Source organism: Oncorhynchus tshawytscha, linkage group LG29, assembly GCF_018296145.1.
Source record: "Oncorhynchus tshawytscha isolate Ot180627B linkage group LG29, Otsh_v2.0, whole genome shotgun sequence".
Classification (NCBI taxonomy): domain Eukaryota; kingdom Metazoa; phylum Chordata; class Actinopteri; order Salmoniformes; family Salmonidae; genus Oncorhynchus; species Oncorhynchus tshawytscha.
Window position 1 is genome coordinate 1,915,862 of NC_056457.1, and position 18,708 is coordinate 1,934,569.

An 18,708-nucleotide genomic window follows, 5' to 3' on the forward strand; every position below is an offset into this window, starting at 1 on the left:
ATTTCCAACTTAAACTGTATGTGTGTGGTTGAGTTTGAGCGTGTGTATGTGTTGGTGTATTTTTATGTGTGTCCCTGTTACATTTTGTTTTCAATAGCTATGGTGCAAATTTCCCAAGAATCTGGCAGTTGTTTCAAAACTCTAAAATACTTTTCAATTGACTAAGTACAACACACAAAAACATATGATTTCACATTGCAATACATCGGCATATAAAGTCATCGCTTTCACAAACCAGGTAGGCAGTTGAGAACAAGTTCTCATTTACAACTGCAACCTGGCCAAGATAAAGCAAAGCAGTGTGACACAAACAACAACACAGAGTTACACATGGAATAAGCAAACATACAGTCAATAACACAATAGAAAAGTCTATATACCGTGCATGAAAATTAGGTAGATTAGGGGGCTAAGGCAATATTGGCGATTTAAAAAACAAAACAATTTAGCAATTAACACTGGAGTGATAGATGTGCAGAAGATGAATGTGCAAGTAGAGATACTAGGGTGCAAAGGATAAAAATAAATAACAATATGGGGATGAGGTAGTTGGGTGGGCTGTTTACAGATGGGCTATGTACAGGTGCAATTATCTGTAAGCTGCTCTGACAGCTGATCCTTAAAGTTAGTGATGGAGATATGAGTCTCCAGCTTCAGTGATTTTTGCAATTTCTTCCAGTCATTGGCAGCAGAGACCTGGATGGAAAGGTGGCCAAAGGAGGAATTGGCTTTGGGGTGACCAGTGAAATATACCTGCCGGAGAGCATGCTACGGGTGGGTGAGTGCTGTAGTATATGTGGTTTTGGTAACAAAACGGATGGCACTTTAATAGACTGCTGTGTTCCAATGTCTCCTTATATGGCTGTGAATGCGCCAGGAATGAGCCTACACTTTCTGTTGTTTCCCCAAGGTGTCTGCAGCATTGTGACGTATTTGTAGGCATATCATTGGAAGATTGACCATAAGAGACTACATTTACCAGGTGCCCGCTTGGTGTCCTCCGTCGAAATTATTGCGTAATCTCCAGCTGCGTGCATTTTTCCATTTGCTCCAGAGGAGAAACCCAACTGCCACAAATGATTTATCATCGAATAGATATGTGAAAAACACCTTGAGGATTGATTCTAAACAACGTTTGCCATGTTTCTGTCGATATTATAGATTTAATTTGGAAAAAAGTTTGGCGTTGTAATGACTGAATTTTCTGGTTTTTTTCTTAGCCAAACGTGATGAACAAAACGGAGCGCTTTCTCCTACACAAATAATATTTTTGGAAATACTGAACATTTGCTATCTAACTGAGAGTCTCCTCATTGAAAACATCCGAAGTTCTTCAAAAGTAAATGATTTTATTTGAATGCTTTTCTTGTTTTTGTGAAAATGTTGCCTGCTGAATGCTAGGCTTAATGCTATGCTTGCTATCAATACTCTTACACAAATGCTTGTGTAGCTATGGTTGAAAAGCATATTTTGAAAATCTGAGATGACAGTGTTGTTAACAAAAGGCTAAGCTTGTGAGCCAATATATTTATTTCATTTCATTTGCGATTTTCATGAATAGTTAACGTTGCGTTATGGTAATGAGCTTGAGGCTATGATTATGCTCCCGGATACAGGATTGCTCGACGCGATATCCAATTGGTAGTTACAGTCTTGTCCCATTGCTGCAACTTCCGTACAGACTCGGGAGAGGTGAAGGTCGAGAGCCATACGTCCTCCGAATCACGACCCTACCCAGCCGCACATACTTGAAAATAGCACCGAAGTGAAAAAAAACTCAGTGGCCACCCTGAACTAAGAGGAGGAGAGGGGAAACATAATAAATTAATGGAAAGCATGAGGGTGGTAGAGGACCTGCCCCAGAAGCACTGTGGCCCTGCTACTGGTTCCTCTCAGCCCAGATTGAGGGTGACTGGCTGGGGAGATGTGAACCCTCTGCTCCCCTCTCTGGTACTCCCTAGGTCCTGGGTGAGAGGGAAAAAAACTGCACAGCACGGAAACCAAGATTCCAAGATACCAAGAGTCCAACATGAAAACATTTTCCATCTACTCTGTATAATGTGCATGAAAATAATTCACAAAATTTGTGGACACCTGCTCATCGAACATCTCATTCCAAAATCATGGGCATTAAAATGGAGTTGGTCCGCCCTTTCTGCTATAGCAGCCTCCACTCTTCTGGGAAGGCGTTTGGCTAAATGTTGTAACATTGCTGCGGGGACTTCCAGTCAGCCACTTGAGCAATAGTGAGGTCGGGCACTGATGTTGGGCGATTAGGCCTGACTCGCAAGTCAGCGTTCCAATTCATCACAAAGGTGTCCGATGGGGTTGATTGAGGTCATCAAGAATGTAATTGTATGCTGTAGCGTTAAGATTTCCCTTCACTGGAACTAAGAGGCCTAGCCAAAACCATGAAAAAGCATTCTCCTGCCATCCACCAAACCCAGATTCATCTGTCGTACTCCCAGATGGTGAAGCGTGATTCATCACTCCAGAGAAAGGACTTCCGTTGCTCCAGAGTTCAAACGTGGCGACCTTTACACCACTCCAGCAAATGCTTGGCATTGCCAATGGTGATCTTAGGCTTATCTGCGGCTGCTCAGCCATGGAAACCCATTTCATGAAGCTCCCGGCGCACAGTTATTGTGCTAACGTCGCTTCCAGAGGCAGTTTGGAACTCGGTAGTGATTGTTGCAACCGAGGACACATGATTTTTCCACGCTACGTGCTTCAGCACTTGGCAGTCCCGTTCCGTGAACTTGTGTGGCTTATCACTTCGCGGCTGAGCTGTTGTTGCTCTTAGACGTTTCCACTTCACGAAAACAGCACTTACAGTTGACTGGTGCAGCTCTAGCAGGGCAGAAATTTGACGACCTGACTTGTTGGAAAGGTGGCATCCTATGACGATGCCATGTTGAAAGTCACTGAGCTCTTCAGTATGGGCTATTCTACTGCCAATGTTTGTCTATGGAGATTGCATGGCTGTGTGCTCGATTTTATACACCTGTCAGCAACAGGTGTTGCTGAAAAAGCCGAATCCGCTCATTTGAAGGGGTAGTGCATGTTCATTGTGTAATCCCAGTCCTAAAGACCCAGAATACATACAGAAAGGCTTACACAAAGACAGCCTTCTTCCAGTTGGTTTACTGTGGGCAGCCGAGAGCCAAGTGCAAGAGACATGGTGAAAGCTAAAAAAGGTTAGTAAGGGTAGCTGCAGACCTTTGTCTTCATCCCAAATGGCTCCCTACTACCTATAATGCAGCATTTTTAACCAGGTCCTATAGGGTCTGGTCAAAAGTAGTGCACTATATAGTCATTTGGGACGTAATGCCTCAACAAACTGTTTGCTCTCATACTACATCATAGCCAAAATATGGTTATTAATTTTAGCAAGTGTTTTTTTAAGATGTGACAAAGTTATTCCTGCAGATGAGGACAGTGCAGGGGGACTGGGGGACAGATCACTAAGCTGCTGGCTGGCACCCTCACACACACACACACACACACACACACACCCTTCTGCATTCAATGTTCCCATGCTGGAGGATCCAGACTCAACACATTGTAGGGTGAGGGGGGTGGAAGGAGAAAGGAAAGGAGAAAGTAAAATGTCTGCCTGCTCTGGGCTCTAACATACCTACTAATGTAAACATATAAAAAGGATCTTCCGTCTGACTCAGGGATCCAAGGACTCTCCACAGTTCAAGTCTCACAGTTCATAGGTTTGGGTTGGAGCAGTGTTCAGTGCTTGGACACCTCTTCAAGTGTCTTTTCTGTCATGGTCAAAAGCCAGTGAAAGTCAACATGGGTTATGCAAAAGGTAATCTAGACTAAAGACTTCCACACCCTATTTATTTAGACTATAGTTTGCCAACTTGCTTTGCTTTTGGTACTTTCAAAATTCTTTGAAATTCTCTGACAGTATGCCCCAAATGGCACCCTATTCTCTATGTAGTGCACTACTTTTGACCAAAGCCCTATGGGCCCTGGTCAAAAGCAGTGCACTATAAAGGGAATAGTGTGTCATTTGGGACATACCCTGAATGTTTTGCATCACTGTTCCATGAGCACATTCTGACTGAATTCCCAGAGAGAGAAGGTTTTGTATTTGCTGTTTTGCTTCACATTTACTTTACTTACCACTTTACTTACCACTCTCCATCTTTGCTCTTGGATAGGACTGATGACAGATTCTCCACCCTGTTTCCAACCAATGCCTGAATAAACCAGCCTAGCGATGACTCTCCCAGTGAGTGGACTCAAACTGTGTGGGAATGGATTTCCTTATGAGTTCCATCTTACTTCACATGCAGTTTTTGTTGCTCACAATACTATATTATGTCTCCGCTTTAGACTTGTATCCTGTGGAAATTTGAACCAAGAGGCTTGAAGGTATGCACTATTAAAACTGGAAGTAAGAAGAGAGAACATTATAATGGAAAGAGCTTCATCCAGTAGCACCTTAGTTTCCAAAGCCAGTCACATAGGCCTAGTGTATGTTTGACAGACGTTAATCATGCAATGCTGTATGCTTCATCTGGGGTGTGTAGGGGTGAATGGGAGAGGTGAATATGGAGGGCTAGGGGGTAACCATATGCGTTGAGACCACTAACGCCAATACCGCTCCAGTTTTGTTTCATCTGATATTACAGTCAGGAAGAGGGGAGCGGAGCAGGGTAAACAGTCAGAAGTTTACAGCGTGGTATAATTATTGGTTAGTTGGCCCCATGCAGCCAGACAGTCCTGTTACCATCAGGGCTCGGCAGACTGCTGCAGAGTCAGAGAGGCTATAAAACATGATTATGTAGGGAACTGTAGCCGTAAAGTAAAGCCCCGGCCATCATGGATCACAAATGATAGTTAAATCAGCTGCAATGGAGTAAATCTGTATGCGTGTGCATGTGTGTGTGAGCTACAGTGGGACAAAAAAGTATTTATTCAGCAACCAATTGTGCAAGTTCTCCCACTTAAAAAGATGAGAGAAGAATGCAATTTTCATTATTTGTACACTTCAACTATGACAGACAAAATTAGGAAAAAAAATCCAGAAAATCACATTGTAGGATATTTAATGAATTTATTTGCAAATTATGGTAGAAAATAAGTATTTGGTCAATAACAAAAGTTTATCTCAATACTTTGTTATCCTTTTGTGACTAGGGGGCAGTATTTTCATTTTTTTTTTTTAAACGTTCCCGTAGTAAACAGGATTTTTCGTCAGGACAAGATGCTAGAATATGCATATAATTGACAGCTTAGGATAGAAAACACTCTAAAGTTTCCAAAACTGTAAAAAATATTGTCTGAGTATAACAGAACTGATGTTGCAGGCGAAAGCCTGAGAAAAATCCAATCCGGAAGTGCCTTGTGTTTTGAAAACGCTGCGTTCCAATGCGTCCCTATTGAGCAGTGAATGGGCTATCAACCAGATTACTCTTTCTCCATATTCCCGAAGGTATCTACAGTATTGTGACGTAGTTTTACGCATTTATGTTGAAGAATACCTGAAGGCAGCTACATTGCGCAAGTGGTCACCTGATGCTCCCAGAGAGATTCTCGTGTAAAATACAGAGGTAGCCATTAATCCAATCGGTCCTACTGAAAAACTAATTGTCCCGATGGATATATTATCGAATAGATATTTGAAAAACACCTTGAGGATTGATTATAAACAATGTTTGCCATGTTTCTGTCGATATTATGGAGCTGATTTGGAATATTTTTGCCGTTTTCGTGACTGCAATTTCCGGGTGATTTCTCAGCCAAAGGTGAAGAACAAACGGAGCTATTTTGCCTACAAAAAAAATTATTTGGGGAAAAAAGGAACATTTGCTATCTAACTGGGAGTCTCGTGAGTGAAAACATCCGAAGCTCATCAAAGGTAACTATTTAATTTGATTGCTTTTCTGATTTCCGTGACCAAGTTACCTGCTGCTAGCTGGACAAAATGCTATGCTAGGCTATCGATGAACTTACACAAATGCTTGTCTAGCTTTGGCTGTAAAGCATATTTTGAAAATCTGAGATGACAGGGTGATTAACAAAAGGCTAAGCTGTGTCTAAATATATTTCACTTGTGATTTTCATGAATAGGAATATTTTCTAGTAATATTTATGTCCGTTGCGTGATGCTAATTAGTGTCAGATGATGACAACGGTCCCGTTCACGGGATGGGGTGTCACTAGAGGTTATATACCCTTTGTTGGCAATAACAGAGGTCAAACGTTTTCTGTAAGTCTTCACAAGGTTTTCACACACTGTTGCTGGTATTTTGACCCATTCCTCCATGCAGATCTCCTCTAGAGCAGTGATGTTTTGGGGCTGTTGCTGGGCAACACGGACATTAAACTCCCTCCAAAGATTTTCTATGGGGTTGAGATCTGGAGAATGGCTAGGCCACTCCAGGACCTTGAAATGCTTCTTACGAAGCCACTCCTTCGTTGCCCGGGTGGTGTGTTTGGGATCATTGTCATGCTGAAAGACCCAGCCACGTTTCATCTTCAATGCCCTTGCTGATGGAAGGAAGTTTTCACTCAAAATCTCACGATACATGGCCCCATTCATTCTTTCCTTTACACGGATCAGTGGTCCTGGTCCCTTTGCAGAAAATCAGCCCCAGAGCATGATGTTTCCACCCCCCATGCTTCACAGTAGGTATGGTGTTCTTTGGATGCAACTCAGCATTCTTTGTCCTCCAAACACGACGAGTTGAGTTTTTACCAAAAAGTTATATTTTGGTTTCATCTGACCATATGACATTCTCCCAATCTTTTTCTGGATCATCCAAATGCTCTCTAGCAAACTTCAGACAGGCCTGGACATGTACTGGCTTAAGCAGGGGGACACGTCTGGCACTGCAGAATTTGAGTCCCTGGCGGCGTAGTGTGTTGCTGATGGTAGGCTTTGTTACTTTGGTCCCAGCTCTCTGCAGGTCATTCACTAGGTCCCCCCGTGTGGTTCTGGGATTTTTGCTCACTGTTCTTGTGATCATTTTGACCCCACGGTGTGAGATCTTGCGTGGAGCCCCAGATCGAGGGAGATTATCAGTGGTCTCTTGTATGTCTTCCATTTTCTATTAATTGCTCCCACAGTTGATTTCTTCAAACCAAGCTGCTTACCTATTGCAAATTCAGTCTTCCCAGCCTGGTGCAGGTCTACAATTTTGTTTCTGGTGTCCTTTGACAGCGCTTTGGTCCTGGCCATAGTGGAGTTTGGAGTGTGACTGTTTGAGGTTATGGACAGGTGTCTTTTATACTGATAACAACGTCAAACAGGTGCCATTAATACAGGTAACGAGTGGATGACAGAGGAGCCTCTTAAAGAAGAAGTTACAGGTCTGTGAGAGCCAGAAATCATGGTTGTTTGTTGGTGACCAAATACTTATTTCCCACCATCATTTGTAAATAAATTCATTAAAAATCCTACAATGTGATTTTCTGGATTTTTTTTCTAATTTTGTCTGTCATAGTTGAAGTGTACCTATGATGAAAATTACAGGCCTCTCTCATCTTTTTAAGTGGGAGAACTTGCACAATTGGTGGCTGACTAAATGCTCTTTTGCCCGACTGTATGTCGCTGCATGTGAACATGTCTGGCCCTTTGTTATTAAACACACTCAGCCAGTTAACCAGTAGCAAACAGACAGCCAGACAGACACAGCCAGACTAACTAGAAACCTCTTTATTGTCCAACCATGTCACGACTTCCGCCGAGGGTCGTCTCCCCTCCTTGTTCGGGCGGCGTTCGGCAGTCGACGCCACCGGCCTTCTAGCCATCGGCGCTCCATTTTTCATTGTTCCATTTGTTTTGTCTTGTTCCCCGCACACCTGGTTACATTCCTCTGTACCCCCATGTCTTTGTGTGGAATTGTTTTGTTACGTGTTTAGTGTTATGCGCCAGACTGGTTGTTTCCCCGGGTATCGTGTTTTGACCCGTCGTATGTTTATTGTCATACATTTGCATTATTGTGAGTGTTTTCGCGCTTATTCACTTTTGCCATTGGCCGGAGGGGTTTCTGACGCAGTTGCGTCTGTCTTTTGTGCTTCTGCCAAATAAAGTGCGCCTGATCACAACTCTCTGCTCTCCTGCACCTGACTTCTTACTAGTAGCGCACAGCCTTGACACTGAATAATGTGGAGTAAGTGTAGCGTTTAATGGAAAACATTTAAGCAGTATAGGTACAGTATGCATAGCATGTTTTTTTATTTTGTATGTTACACATACGTTTATTTTCAGATGTTTTCGTGAAGACAACATTGCTGGACTAGCTAAAAACACACTTAGGATGTAGCTTTTGTATTTTTGTCACGTTCTGACCATAGTTCTGTTATTTTATTCTTTGTTTTAGTATGGTCAGGGCGTTAGTTGGGGTGGGCAGTCTGTTTGTTTTTCTATGTTGGTTTTTGTGTTCGGCCTGGTATGGTTCTCAATCAGAGGCAGGTGTCGTTAGTTGTCTCTGATTGAGAATCATACTTGATTGAGAATCATACTTAGGTAGCCTGGGTTTCACTTTTGGTTGGTGAGTGTTTGTTTCCGTGTGAGTGTTTGGGCCACACGGTACTGTTTTGTATATTTCACGTTTATTATTTTGTTCCAGTGTTCAGTTGTGTTTTTGAATAAATCAATATGGACACTGACCACGCTGCGTTTTGGTCCGATCCTTACTCCTCCTCAGACGAAGAGGAGGAAATCCCGTTACAATTTTGGTTGCACCCAGGTACTTGTGTTTATCCCCTATAGTACAGTGCGACTAGAATACATCTATACTGCTTCCCCCTCTAATCAAAAAGATGAATGTTTAGTAGTCTTTGTTGAAATAGTTGAATGGAAGTTGATACTGCCAATGGTAATTATGGACAATTGGTGGGACAATAAGGTGATGACAGCTCTGTGGATTGTGTGTGTGGGGTGGACACGTATTTCCCAAAGACTACACAGACCCACAAAGATTTAGAAAACAAATCCAATTTTGATAAACTCCCATATCTATTAGATGAAATACCACAGCAGCAAGATTTATGTTCTGTTGCCATACGAAAAGGGCAACCAGTGGAGCAAAAACATAATTATAAATACAACCTATCTTTGAATTTATGTTCCTGTTTGCACATTGTTACAATACAGTACTTAATCAATATTAAAACACATATGTCTCTCTTCTATTGAAACTTTTGTGAGTATAACGGATTTCTTCCTCTTCGTCTGAGGAGGAGTAAGGATCGGATCAAAACGCAGCTGTGGTAACTGTCCATATTGATTTATTTAAAAAAAAACACAACTGGACACTGGAACAAAATAATAAACGTGAATCAACAAAACAGCTCGTGTGGCAACAAACACTGACACGGAAACAAACACCCACAAACCAAAAGTGAAACCCAGGCTACATCAGTATGATTCTCAATCAGAGACAACTAACGACACCTTCCTCTGATTGAGAACCATACTAGGCAGAACACAAAAACCAACATAGAAAAACAAACAGACTGCCCACCCCAACTAACGCCCTGACCATACTAAAACAAAGAATAAAATAACAGAACTATGGTCAGAACCCGACAGTACCCCCCCCAAAGGTGCGGACTCCGGTCGCAAAACCTGAACCTATAGGGGAGAGTCTGGGTGGGCGTCTGTCCGCTGTGGCGGCTCTGGCGCGGGACGTGGACCCCACTTCACCCTAGTTTTTGTCCGCCTCCTCAACCGACCACTTGGCCTCTTATGAGCGGCGACACTCGCCGCCGACCTCGGACTGGGGACCCTAGCCACGGGTCCTGAATGGACGGGAGATTCCAGCAGCACCGGACGAACGGGAGATTCCGTTAGCACCGGACGGACAGGAGACTCCGGCAGCTCCGGAGTGAAGGGCGATTCTGGCATCGCCGGAGTGAAGGGCGGCTCTGGCAGCTCCTGGCTGACTGGCGGCTCTGGCAGCTCCTGGCTGACTGGCGTCTCTGGCAGCTCCTGGCTGGCGGGCAGCTCTGGCATCTCAGGACTGGCGGGCGGCTATGGCAGCGCAGGACTGGCGGGCGGCTATGGCAGCTCAGGACTGGCGGGCGGCTCAGGACTGGCGGGCGGCTATGGCAGCTCAGGACTGGCGGGCGGCTATGGCAGCTCAGGACTGGCGGGCGGCTCAGGACTGGCGGGAGACTCTGGCAGCTCAGGACAGCCTGGAGAATCTGGCAACTCAGGACAGACGGGAGACTGGCAGCTCAGGACTGGCGGGTGGCTCAGGACAGATGGGAGACTCTGGCAGCTCAGGACAGACGGGAGACTCTGGCAGCTCAGGACAGATAGGGGACTCTGGCAGCTCAGGACAGATGGGAGACTCTGGCAGCTCAGGACAGATGGGAGACTCTGGCAGCGCTGGACAGGCAGGAACACCTGTAGGAAGGAGATGGAGAGAGAGCCTGGTGCGGGGGGCTGCCACCGGAGGGCTGGTGCATGGAGGTGGCACCGGATAGACCGGACCGTGAAGGCGCACTGGAGCTCTTGAGCACCGAGCCAGCCCAATCTTACCTGGTTATATGCTCCCCGTAGCCAGGCCAGTGCTGCGAGGAGGAATAGCCCGCACTGGGCTGTGCTGGTGAACCGGGGACACCATGCGTAAGGCTGGTGCCATGTACACCGGCCCGAGGAGATGCACTGGAGACCAGATGCGCTGAGCCGGCTTCATGGCACCTGGCTCAATGCCCACTCTAGCCCGGCCGATACGAGGCGCTGCACTGCAATGTACCCTCCGGGCTATGCACGCGCACTGATGACACCGTGCGCCTCACAGCATAACACGGTGCCTGCCCTGTCCCTCTCTCTCCACGGTAAGCACGGGGAGTTGGCGCAGGTGTCCTACCTGACTTCGCCACACTCCCCGTGTGTTCCCCCCAAGACATTTTTTGGGCTGCCTCTCGGGCCTCCTTGATCGCCGTGCCAACTCCATTCGCCGGTATCCCTCCTCACATTTTTCCAGAGAATCGCAGGCGGGCTCCGGCACTCTCCCTGGGTCAACCGACCACCTCTCTATTTCGTCCCATGTTGTAACATAGTCCAAATCTCGCTGTTGCTGCTGCTGCTGCCCGTTACCACACTGCTTGGTTTTTTATTTTTATTATTTTTTTATTTCACCTTTATTTAACCAGGTAGGCTAGTTGAGAACAAGTTCTCTTTTGCAACTGCGACCTGGCCAAGATAAAGCATAGCAGTGTGAGCAGACAACACAGAGTTACACATGGAGTAAACAATTAACAAGTCAATAACACAGTAGAAAAAAAAGGGGAGTCTATATACTTTGTGTGCAAAAGGCATGAGGAGGTAGGCGAATAATTACAATTTTGCAGATTAACACTGGAGTGATAAATGATCAGATGGTCATGTACAGGTAGAGATATTGGTGTGCAAAAGAGCAGAAAAGTAAATTAATAAAAACAGTATGGGAATGAGGTAGGTAAAAATGGGTGGGCTATTTACCGATAGACTATGTACAGCTGCAGCGATCGGTTAGCTGCTCAGATAGCAGATGTTTGAAGTTGGTGAGGGAGATAAAAGTCTCCAACTTCAGCAATTCGTTCCAGTCATAGGCAGCAGAGAACTGGAACGAAAGGTGGCCAAATGAGGTGTTGGCTTTAGGGATGATCAGTGAGATACACCTGCTGGAGCGCGTACTACGGATGGGTGTTGCCATCTCAATCAGTGAACTGAGATAAGGCGGTCCTTTGGTGGTGGGTGGTTCTGTAACGGATTTCCTCCTCTTCGTCTGAGGAGGAGTAAGGATCGGACCAAAACGCAGCGTGGTAAGTGTCCATATTGATTTATTTAAAAAAAACACAACTGGACACTGGAATTAAATAATAAACGTGAATCAATGAAACAGTCCCGTGTTGCGACAAACACTGACATGGAAACAAACACCCACAAACCAAAAGTGAAACCCAGGCTACCTAAGTATGATTCTCAATCAGAGACAATTAACGACACCTGCCTCTGATTGAGAACCATACTAGGCCGAACACAAAAACCAACATAGAAAAACAAACAGACTACCCACCCCAACTCACACCCTGACCATACTAAAACAAAGAATAAAATAACAGAACTATGGTCAGAACGTGACAGTGAGTGTAATGTTTAATGTTCATTCTGATTATTTATTTAGCTTTTGTTTAACATAGAGACAGAGAAACACACACACAGAGAGAGAGAAGAGAGGTGGGCTAAATACAGCAGTAGCCCAAATGATCACAACACCTTTTACACCCAGCCCTGTAGAATTAAGCTTATAGGCCCTACAATGAGCAACCCCACTTGACACACAGGTGCTAAACTTCCCAGAGGAGGTTGTGAAGTAGTCCAGTTGGATGACCCGTTTCGATCTTTATGAGCTACCTGTCTGTCAAGGTGAGATGAGCCAGGACCCTCCATTGTATTGTATTGTGTGGTGTCTGTGTGTGTGTAGTTGTTTTGTGTGTGTATGTGTATCCAATCATTCTCCCCCTCTCCCCCATGCCATTGGTCATGGAGTCATGTTTTAGTGCAAATAAACAGACAGACAGACTGGCTAGGAGACAACTGGGAGACAACTCCTATCAGTGCCATCGCTGTTTGCATCGTGCGTGCGTGTGTGTGCTCTCCACCGTCCTCACGTCCTGCTGGTGTCAGGGCCATTAAAGTCACCGTGTGTGCCGTGTCATCTTCAGCAAATGTCAATCGGAAAGTCCAGGGTTGCATCCCAAATGGCACCCTATTCCCTATTTAGTGCACTACTTTTGACCAGAGACGTAACCATCAAGTTTCATGTGACTAAGAGGACATTGTTCGTGCTTAATCTTGTTAGCAGAGGTTCAAGGGGAAAGACTGCAAATGTTCTAGCAAATAATGGAGGGTAACGCTTTATAAAAATAACAGAGACACAGGTATACTCCATTATTATGTGTTATAAGCATAATGTCTAATTATAGGATTAAGAAAGCCATCAGCGACTCATAGCATGACATGCTTGTAAATGTGCGTGAACCATATTAACATGGAGATTGCTAAATGTAAACACTGGTCTATCTATAGGATGACATTGTGTGGTTAATGGTCTTCCTTTATGAAGCGCAACGCATCATTCTGGAGCATGATCCCTGAGTCGAAAACACACAGAGTGACACGTTGCGCTCTACAGTCGAATAGAGCTCTTCGAAGTCTTCCTATGACTGATGAATTAACTGTCCTCAATGATGCACAAACTGCATTGTTACGGTGGGGTGACTTTCCAATACCTTCTCAAATTAATAGGATTGTTGGGGGAGAGTTTTGAGGATTAATTTGTGGCCCAGTTCCAACACTGACTGTCCAGAAACACTTGATGTGGCCTCGAAAGAAAACAAACAGAACACTGGCAACAACACGGACTACAGGGCCAAGAGTTCCATGAACTGTGTCTGCGTATGTGTCTGTTAACAGACTTTTTTGGGATTTTACGAAGGAGAACATGTATTAAGATTTGCAAGTAAACAAGGCAGGGGAGAGAGGATTATGGCTCAAGAAGTCAAGTAGTCAACATGAACGACCATGACGCTGTCAATGTTTGGACTCTCGCTGAGAAGACAAAATGCTTGGTGTGGTAAATGAGGGGGGGTGGGGGGGAGAATGAGCAGAAGAGACAAAGAGAGTGAAAAATAGAGAGAGAGAGAGAGAGAGAGAGAGAGAGAGAGAGGAAAAAAAACGAAAGAACTAAAGACGTCATGGTGACCCTGTTCTACGGACACGTTCCCTTACCCTCATTAGATGATTAACCGTCAGGCAGAGGGAAAGGGCCTGTTGAATTTTTCAAAGCAGAGGGACACTAACCCTCTCCTATTCTCACTCTGGGCAGCACAAGCCCTTTTACCCCATGAAAATAAAATGTAAAAGGTGAGGAGGAATTAAGAGTGGAGCAAGAAGGAGGAGGGGTAAGCTTAGAATGTTGTTCCTATTCAATTCAGCACATATCAACATCTGACATGCATGACAGTAACTGCTTGCTAATTATGGCACAGCTTTGCCGAATGGGGTTGTTGTGTCACTGGGACCCCTGAACAATATGCCGATTGTTGTGTGAGAAGATTGGTTAGACAGGACAGGACAGGGCCGGGCCAGTCGCTTTCATAGAACCAATTATTCCCATTTACTGTTGCTGCTTCAAGCTGCTGATCCGCCTGGCATGAACAAGGGGAAAAAGATTGAGGCAGCAAGGACAAATGAAAGAAAGAAAAAAAAGACAAAGGAAATAAGAGAAAGAAAGGAATCAAGTATCAAAGCACCTGAAGTTCAGATGGAGATGGAGACACTAGTAGGTGGGAAAACGAAGAGCTTACATAAAACAAAACCTCTGCCATTTTAAGTTTGGATGGATACTTCCAACTTCCCCCAGCCGGGAGGGGGGAGGAGGTGGGGGAGAAAGGGACAATTATGAATTGAGTTAATGAGCCTGAGGGTTGTAGTGGTGGGGGGTGGGGGGGTGGGGGTGGCAGTCAATTTCTATCACCCACAGCCCCCTTCCTCTCCCTGTCCCTTTGATTCAACAAATGAACAATTCTACTGCAGGTGTTTTAGACATGCACTGATCTAGGCTGATGGATTCCTCTGGTTAACTGTACTGTCACATTTATTAAACGTGTTTCTGTACTGAAGGGTTTTGTCTGTCTTAATCTTCCGGACTTAAACCTGATTTTATTATCAGAATAACTTAATTATTGCCACTTTCTGGGTATTTTGGATAATTAACCATGTTATTTTGCCTTTTTTCAACCATGTAAGTAATTGAGAACACATTCTCTTTCACTATAATGACCTGAATTAAATGCATGTTTAATGCTTATGATCATATGAATAGTTTGCACTTTTGGGAACCATTACGTTGGCTCTATTTTACAGGGGAAACTAAAGTGAAACTAAGCAAGCTAACTGGAGGGGAATTTAGTAAGTGGTTTTTGATTAATTAGTTCAGAGGACGTCATCTATCCATCCCATCATGTCATCCCCAGGTCATGGACTAGTATTGATTCACTCACAAAGGCACTCTATCGGTCCTTGTCAAAAGTAGGGCATTATATAGGGAATAGTGTGCCATTTGGTACCCACACATGCGTGGGCGTGGGATTGAGTTATATGCAGTGTGAAAGTGGGGAGATGAGCTGGTTGACACAAGTAGAGGTGAAGGGGGTGTGTGGGTGGAGGGGGAGAAGGAGAGATAAGGTGTTTTGGGGGAGAAGAGGGAGAGAGAGATATGAGGGTGTAGTGGTAAGGAGAAGTAAGAGGTGTTTGTTTGTTCCCTTCAGTTCTAAATGCTTTGCCTACTTAGACTGGTTTCATCTCCCAGCACCACCACCCCTCCAGAATCCTCTCCTCTCCCACTGAGCTCTTGCTTAAAGTGCTGACTTGACCACTCAACCATGTGACACGGGGCAGCCGAGGAGCCAATAGAAGAAGAAGAGGAAGGGTGGAAAAAGAGAGTGGAAAGAGGGAGAGGAAATAAGCCTGCTTTCAGAAGCGATATTGTGTGCATTCATCCTTCCCTCTTGTTTCTAACTAATCTAATAGGCTGCATTTGCTAGTTGAAATGAGCGCCATTGATTATGCCTAGAACAGTTTATCTGTCTGATTTATCAAATGGCCCGTCCTTAAAGGATCTCTGTAATAGGTCTGCCGTAGGGATGAGATCATGGCCACAGAGTCACACACAACACAACAACCTCCTCTCTGTGTCTGCTACTGGCTCTGTCTAAACTGGGCTGAACTTTCCCTCACAGAGATAGATATAACACACTGGAATGCATCCCAAATGGCACCCTATTCCATATTTACTGCACTACTTTTGGGCCCTGGTCAAGGGAATTAGGGTGCCATTTGGTACACACAACACACTGCTGATCCTCAGGCTCCGCATAAAAAGAGGGATGTTTCCCACATGCAGCTTTGTCTCTTTCCCACAAGCATCTTGGCGTTCTCCAGGCCCACAAGCTAGAGCTACAAATAGAGATGCTTAGTATTAGACATGCCAGACTTATCAGAACTGTCTGAGACCCAAACAGCGAGACAGACACCCACTCTGCTCTCCCTCCACAGCGCTCTACATTCATCCATTCATTCATTCATCCATTCACACAATTTTCATTATCTTATCCTCTCAAAACTCTGTGTATGTATTATTTGCCACACACAAAAAACAAAGAAAAAAGGTGACAAAAAAAGGAACTTCACCCCTACATGTACAAATTACCTTGAATAACCTGTACCCCCGCACATTGACTCGGTACTGGTAACCCCTGTATATAGCCTCGTTATTGTTATTTTACTGTGTTACTTTTTACTTTAGTTTAGTTGGTAAATATTTTCTTAACTCTTCTTGAACTGCACTTTTGGTGAAGGGCTTGTATGTAAGCATTTCACGGTAAGGTCTACACTTGTTGTATTCAGCGCATGTGACAAATAAAGTTTGATTTGATTTGAACAAGAGGTATTTTTGTGCATTGCGTTCCGCGCCTGAACTACAAGTAAAAAGGACAGTACACTGCCTGTAACCCTTCCAATCAATGATAGAGGAAAACCAATGACATACCTATCACATTTGCATCATTTACCAGACACTCTTATCCTGTGTAACTTACAGGAGAAATTAGGGTTAAGGGCTTTGCTCAAGGGCACATCGACATATTTGATCAACTAGTCGGCTCGGGGATTCAAACCAGCGATCTTTAGGTTACTGGTCTGATGTTGTACAGGTTGGTTAACATGATAGGGAAACTCAAAAAACAACAACCAGGACTGTGTAATGAATATTTGTTGGTGTAGCTTACTGATGTACAAAATCAGGCCAAATAAAGGCATTAAATGCCTTACAGAAAATGCTTTATTAAACCAACCTATACTTAGTCAGCTAAAGCAAGCACACGTTTTCTTCAGAAAATGCACCTTTTCTAGTGATTATAAATCAGCATGTACAGAAAACATATGAGAAATAAATAAAAAAGCCTCATACAAATAGAAAGGCCTTACACTTGGGTTTGGCTATTTGGAGGTGGGACAATGGGCCTTCTCATCTGCCTGACCCTGTATATGCAGTTGAAGTTGGAAGTTTACATACACTTAGGTTGGAGTCATTAAAACTTGTTTTTCAACCACTCCACAAATTTCTTGTTATTAACAAACTATAGTTTTGGCAAGTAGGTTAGGACATCTACTTTGTGCATGACACAAGTAAGATTTCCAACAATTGTTTACAGACATATTATTTAACTTATAATTCACTCTATCACAGTTCCAGTGGGTCAGAAGTTTACATACACTAAGTTGACTGTGCCTTTAAACAGCAGAAAATGATGTCATGGCTTTAGAAGCTTCTGATATGCTAATTGGCATCATTTGGGCCGCCTGGGCCGCCCCCAGGTGGTGAGGGTAGGCAACAACATCTCCTCCCCGCTGATCCTCAACACTGGGGCCCCACAAGGGGGGGTACTCCCTGTTCACCCACGACTGCGTGGCCATGCACGCCTCCAACTCAATCATCAAGTTTGCGGACGACACAACAGTGGTAGGCTTGATTACCAACAACGACGAGACGGCCTACAGGGAGGAGGTGAGGGCCCTCGGAGTGTGGTGTCAGGAAAATAACCTCACACTCAACGTCAACAAAACTAAGGAGATGATTGTGGACTTCAGGAAACAGCAGAGGGAACACCCCCCATCCACATCGATGGAACAGTAGTGGAGAGGGTAGCAAGTTTTAAGTTCCTCGGCATACACATCACAGACAAACTGAATTGGTCCACTCACACAGACAGCATCGTGAGGAAGGCGCAGCAGCGCCTCTTCAACCTCAGGAGGCTGAAGAAATTCGGCTTGTCACCAAAAGCACTCACAAACTTCTACAGATGCACAATCGAGAGCATCCTGGCGGGCTGTATCACCGCCTGGTATGGCAACTGCACCGCCCTCAACCGTAAGGCTCTCCAGAGGGTAGTGAGGTCTGCACAACGCATCACCGGGGGCAAACTACCTGCCCTCCAGGACACCTACACCACCCGATGCTACAGGAAGGCCATAAAGATCATCAAGGACATCAACCACCCGAGCCACTGCCTGTTCACCCCGCTGCCATCCAGAAGGCGAGGTCAGTACAGGTGCATCAAAGCTGGGACCGAGAGACTGAAAAACAGCTTCTATCTCAAGGCCATCAGACTGTTAAACAGCCACCACTAACATTGAGTGGCTACTGCCAACACACTGTCAATGACACTGACTCTACTCCAGCCACTTTAATCATGGGAATCGATGGGAAATGATGTAAATATATCACTAGCCACTTTAAACAATGCTACCTTATATAATGTTACTTACCCTACATTGTTCATCTCATATGCATACGTTGATACTGTACTCTATATCATCGACTGCATCCTTATGTAATACATGTATCACTAGCCACTTTAACTATGCCACTTGGTTTACATACTTATCTCATATGTATATACTGTACTCGATATCATCTACTGTATCTTGCCTATGCTGCTCTGTACCATCACTCATTCATATATCCTTATGTACATATTCTTTATCCCCTTACACTGTGTATGACAGTAGTTTTTTTTGGAATTGTTAGTTAGATTACTTGCTCGTTATTACTGCATTGTCGGAACTAGAAGCACAAGCATTTCGCTACACTCGCATTAACATCTGCTAACCATGTGTATGTG